Source organism: Tenrec ecaudatus, chromosome X, assembly GCF_050624435.1.
Source record: "Tenrec ecaudatus isolate mTenEca1 chromosome X, mTenEca1.hap1, whole genome shotgun sequence".
NCBI lineage: Eukaryota > Metazoa > Chordata > Mammalia > Afrosoricida > Tenrecidae > Tenrec > Tenrec ecaudatus.
Window position 1 is genome coordinate 79,887,484 of NC_134548.1, and position 6,320 is coordinate 79,893,803.

The window sequence follows — 6,320 nt, forward strand, 5'->3', positions numbered from 1 at the left end:
GCCTTACAAATCTGGCTAGACTAGAGGATGTACACTGGTACAGATAGGAGCTTAAAACACGGAATCCAGGACAGATGGTCACTTCATGACCAGTGGTGAGACTGGTGATGCCTGTAGGGTCGAGTGAGAGTAGAGGGAGGGGGGATCCTATTACACGGGTCAACATATAACCTGTTCCCTTGGGACGGGAAACAGAAAAATGGGTGAAGGGAGATGTCAGTGCAAGATATGAAAAAATAATTTATAAATTATCAAGAGGTCATGAGGAAGGGGAAAAATGAGCTGGTGCCAGGGGTTTGGGTGGAGAGGAAATGTTTTGAGAATGATGAGGGAAATGAATATACAAATGGGTTACACACATTTGATGTGTATATGAATTGTGATAAGAGTTGTATGTGCCCCTAATAAAATGATTTCTTGTTAAAAACAAGATATGAATCTCTGTTGTTTTGAAAGGTCCTAATGTCATAGTTAGCTACTGGTTTAACTTGTGCTCAGCAATGTCGGCTGACGTTCAGTAATGTAGGGCGAGGTGGAGAGGAGTATGTATGTGACTCTGGCCCTTGACTTTCAGATGAGGCTGAAAGGCTTCCATGTCTTCCCGATGATGATGACGGCAGTGATTTGAGTAGCCCCGTGTTAGACGAAGGGGATTCATATGATGGAAGCCAATGCTCCTCAAATGATACAGAGCTGGAGGAATGTGCCATCTCTCAACACAGTGAATCTGATGATCTCGGTGAGCAGAGTCTTGGTGAAAGTCTTTGCCAACTACCGAGTGCTGCTGAGCCTAAACCAGAAAGTACAGATGAGAAGTTGCCAACTGAAGAAGAGCCAGACCCTGTGGAAGAAAAACCAAGGAAAAAGACAGCGAAAACCAAACATATCGAGTTGCCACCGGGTAAGCCAGTTTTGCAAAATAAGCCTATCTCACCAAATAACCATAGCTAGCCATGTGTCGTATAGGTCTGTGAATTACTTTGACTCAGTTGCAGTGTGGTTTTTGTCTTGTTTTGTTTGTTTTTGTGCCGTGTGTGCCAAATATACCTAGACACCTTAGTAGGCCCTTTCTGCAAAAGGTGTCTGTCTTGGTTAAGTGTGCCTGCCCTGTCTACCAATCTTACATCATTTCAAAACCTTCTTATTGGCCAAAGCAGAGTGCCATTCCATGAAGAGGATCTTTTAGGGGATGGTGGAGAAGCTCCTTCTGTGTTCTAGATCAAAGAGTTGATAGGACTAAGTTACAGTAAATAATTTAAGCACCACTTGATTGCCCACAGTACAGCATAATGCAAGTCATCCATCCATCCCTGTATTCAGAGAAAGCAAAAATAATATATATGAAATAACAGTTGAGTTCTGACATCCAGTAGAATGCCCAGGTTGATGAGCACTGAGCTGATTATCAAAGTTATACCCTGGCTTAAGTGAGGGCGGGGTCCAGAATATCCTTTTCGTTGTGTGGAATCAAGGCAAGAGGGCTTATATGATGGAACAGACAACCTGAGTAAAGACCAGAAACCAGAGTGAACATATGAATGGAAGTGAATTTGCTGGCCTGACAACAGAGAGGGGAAGGTATCCAATATGAATCACTTGGCCAAGTATGCACTAAGGGAAGGTTTGGGATTGGTTTATAGTTGCCCTTTAATACTTCCGTATACAGCGACACCTGTGTCAGGTGGAACTAAATGATACCATCTTGCTGTTGTTTTAATTAGTTTGTTTACTTTTAAAAGATTCACCAACATAAAACCCACAAATCACATATCAGTAGTGCAGTAGTAATCATCAGAGTTGTGCAAACATCACCACAGTCATTTGCAGGACATTTTCCCTTGAAGTTGTTGTTAGCTCCCCATTTTCTGCCAGCCTCCCCTGCCATGTCCCCTTGAATTTATCAATCCAGTTGTCTCTATAAGTTTACCTAATCTAGGGTTCATAGAGAGCAAAACATCTAAAGTCAAGAAGATGCAAACAAACAGCCTAACCGCAGTGGTAGAATGAAACAGAGAAAAACCTCAATCAAAATCAAAGCAGAAAATTTTCTAAACTGGAACAATCATACATTGGGGTCTAGAGGGAGAGTATAGCAAGCTGTCATATTTCAACCTAGCTGCAATTGCAGTAATCCATCAGAAGGTGTGCTTTGTCTGCTAACAAGGCCATTCCCATCTCCAGTTCATAGTCAGAGGGAATTCATCAGAGAACTAATACACACGAGGGACCCGGTAAGTGGGTTTTGGGCTATCTTGCCTTGTTTTTCGTAATCTCACAAATTCTCAGCCCTTGGCAGGGTGCAGGCTCAACATTTCTCTGCCACTTGTTTTACTAGAAAATAGTAGAACATTCTTCTGACAAGCTTTGGCCTTTTACAGGTTCTAGTTTGGCTGTAGTAGCAAGGAATTTCAATAATAGTAACGAAAATGATTCTGAGAAGTTGACCAAGATGAATTTTGATAGGACTGGTTTTCTTTGGCTTGTTAAGGAGGATTAAAAGTGAGATGGTAATGTTTATTTGACTTGCTTCAGAAGTTGTCCTGGAAAACAACAATTTGCTTATATTTACAAATGAAAACAAACACCAATGTATAAATTGTACCTCTTGACTTGGGCTTACATGATTAATCAATTTTTCTTCTCTATTTTAGAATTGAGTACTCAAATGCATTGCCATTAAGTCGATTCTGACTCATAGCAGCCCTATAGGGCAGGGCAGACCTGTCTCTGTGTGCTTCTAAGACTGTAACCTGTAACTCTTCACGGGAGTAGAAAACCTTGTTTTTCTCTCGAGGAGCTGTTGGTGGTTTCGACCTAATGACCTGGTTGTTATAAGCCTAATGCATAACCCACTGAGCAGTAAAGGGGGAGATATGAGCCTACCAGCTTGGAAGAGTTAACAGAATTGTTTCAGAACCTTCAAAAAATATAAAGAAGATCTTGGAAACCGGTCAACTTTGCCACTCACGTTTTTTTTTCCTCGCTCTGTAAACACACCACAGTTTCTAATTTTCTCCCATATCTTAGTAGTAGTAGTTTCTCCATATCAACTTAGAGTGCTTTCTTACGGCATTTTTATTTCTGTTCTGAGGCCATCCCATTTGTATTAGACCCAGCTGAATTGTCACTTCTCCTATGAAACCATAGATCAGAATCGTTTCTCTTTTGTGGGTTCCCAAAGCACTAATCCAGTTTTGTTATATTGCCTCTGAATCAGTCAGCCATTTTCAGGGAGGACTTTTAGTTCTCTTTCACCTCATCCAGTGTTTACGTTGGTAAATTGCTTATACCTCTTTGTATATATGCATTTATATATGGGGAACCCAGAAATCCTGAGAAAAAGCTCTGCTAGACGGAGCTTCCGTAGTATGCGTTTTTCCTGTTCGGTGAACATTGGGCAACTCGCTCTGAGTTAGTGCACCCAGTGGTGCTGCCTGGGAAGGTTCTCTGTGGTCCCAGTGGATTTTTTCGTAAAGCAGTTTTGCTCGAATGTCATTTTTTGTGATGGCCGATGTAAGAGTGTAGCGTGCTTGTTTCTTCCATACGTTCTTGTTCCTTTCTCTAGTTCCAGTGCTGGGTGGATGTGCTAGAGCAGCACAGACGTCACGTCCAGGGCCACGGAGGGGGATGTCAAGTTATGGAAATGCAAGCGGAGCCTAAATGGAGACAGCTTTAGAATAGGACGTGCGTGAAAGCCAGTAAACAGCTTGTCACCATAGGCTAGAAGTGGACAACTCCTTGAATAAGACTATAGTCTGTTTTTTTTCAAGTTTTCAAGGAATTTTTGGAGCCCCCTTGGGGCAACCTTCACAATATTATAGGAATTGACTGGTCAGTTACTGTCCCTGCAGAGTATTTCTTTTGAACAGGAACTTTCAACCAGACTTCTCATACTTCATGATGCTTAGACGCAAACTGTAGTCATCTGTCCCACTAATGAGGATTTCTTTGTTCTTTTCCACATGCCATTTCTTTTGTTGTTATGTAATGAATTTAGAAAATTTTACAGAGCTTTAAAACATTCTTACTTTCCCCCGGGTCCTGGATGCTTCCTCCCCCCCAACTACCATGATCCGAATTCTACCTTGCAGGGCTGGATAGGGCAGAGGTTGTACACTGGTGCATTTGGGGGCTGGAGGCACAGGGAATCCAGGGTGGATGATACCTTCAGGACCAAGGGTGTGATGGGCAATGCTGGGAGAGTGTAGGGTGAGTGGGTTGGAAAGGGGGAACTGATTACAGGGGTCCACGTGTGACCTCCTCACTGGGAGAGGGACGGCAGAGAAGGGGCGGGAGGGAGACTCCGGATAGGGTAAGATATGACAAAATAACGATGTATAAATTACCAAGGGTACATTGGGAGGGGGGAGCGTGGAGGGAGGGGAAAAAAAAAAGGACCTGATACTAAGGGCTTAAGTGGAGAGCAAATGCTTTGAGAATGATTGGGGCGGGGAATGTATGGATGTGCTTTATACAATTGATGTACATATATGTATGGATTGTGATAAGAGTTGTATGAGTCCCTAATAAAATGTAAAAAAAGGAAAAAAAACATTCTTACTTTAAAACATGCTTTCAACTACTCAATTTTGTGATTTAAAAAATATAAGCATTAAGCCATCACATTTAAAAACAATTCAATAGCACCTGGGAAATCTTAATATTCTAGGAAGGATGACTTTTTATCATAGGGACATTCATTCCTATGTCTTTTTTTTTTTTTTTTTTTTTTAATTCCTATGTCTTATTGAACATTTTTCTTTTTTGTGGGGGGGTGGGGTAGAAAGCTTGACTTTATTCCTAGAGTGGCTCGTGGATTTGAACTACTGAGCTTGTGGATTGTAGCGTGACGCATACCACAATGGATAGCATACATAGTTCATGTTTCTTTAAGGCATTTTGTTAAGGGCTCTTACAACTCTTCACAATCCGTACATACATCATTTGTGTCCAGCACATTCATACATACGTTGCCGTCATCATCCTCAAAACACCTGCTTTGTACTTGAGCCTTTGGTATCAGCTCCTCATTTTTCCCCTCAAAGGCTTTTGGTAATTAAATAACAGAAGTAGGTCTTAAAAGATAAAATCCCAAACCTTTTTCTTTAGGATAGAGTGTTTTTGTACTACAAGTACATCTCTTCACACCTTGCCTTGGCCATGGTTTATATTTTTACATGTGGCATCTTAGGAATCTAGAAATCGAACTCTGCAAAGACTTCAGAGAGCATCTGTTGTTGGACACCCCCTTATTTTCCAGACAAAGAGCCTCTCAGTGAAGGACAGTGGTATTCCTAATGATTCCATGATTTCTTTAAAAAATTCTAGTGTCGGGATTTAGCTCGGTGATTCTGAGAGTTTTGGATTTATGAATTAATTTAAACAAACAATAACTTTTTTGTGATAACCAGTTGTCAATTTTAAATTTGAAAATTATTTTAAAATTTATTTTCCAAATTTTACTTTTAGTACAATTCCATTGGGGACTCATACAGTTCTTAATCACAAAGCATACATACATCCATTGTGTCAAGCACATTTGAACATATGTTTCTATCATCATTTTCAAAACATTTTTGTCTCTTGGGATGAGCCCTTGGTATCAGGACTTCATTTATTCCTTTCCTCCTCTACCTTCCCTCCCTCAAGAACCCTTGATAATTTATAAATTATAATTATTTTTTCTTTTATTTTTAAAAAAATTATTTTTTTTCATGTCTTATACTGACCTATGTCTCCCTTCACTCACCCAAGTTCCCCTTCCCCTCCAGGAATCGGTACTCTCATTATTGGTTCTAAGGGGCTTATCTGTCCTGGATTCCCTGTGTTTCCAGCTCTTATCTGTACTCGTGTGCATGCTCTGGTCTAGCAAGCAAGGTAGAACTGGGGTCATGATAGTGGGGGGTAGTGTGGGAGCATTAAAGAACTAGAGGAAAGTTGTATGTTTCATCTGTGCTGTGCTGTACCCTAATAAGCTTGTCTCTTCCTAGTGACCCTGCTGTAAGGTAGGGGATGGCCAATTGTCTACAGATGGACTTTGGGTCTCAACTCCACACTTCCCCTTATTCACAATTATAGGATTTATGTTCTGAATATTTGTGCCAAATACCTGATCCCATCGACACCACATGATCAAACAGGTTCATGTGCTGCTTCCAGGAGGATTTGGTTGCTTCTCCAATTTTTAATTTTTTAGTGAAAGAAATATAATTTCCAACTACTGTGACTATTCTTCCATACCATGTGGCGCACTGAAAGGATAACAGGAACATAATATCAAGATACAGGGTCGCCCTTTAAATGTTTGAAGGTTAACGTAA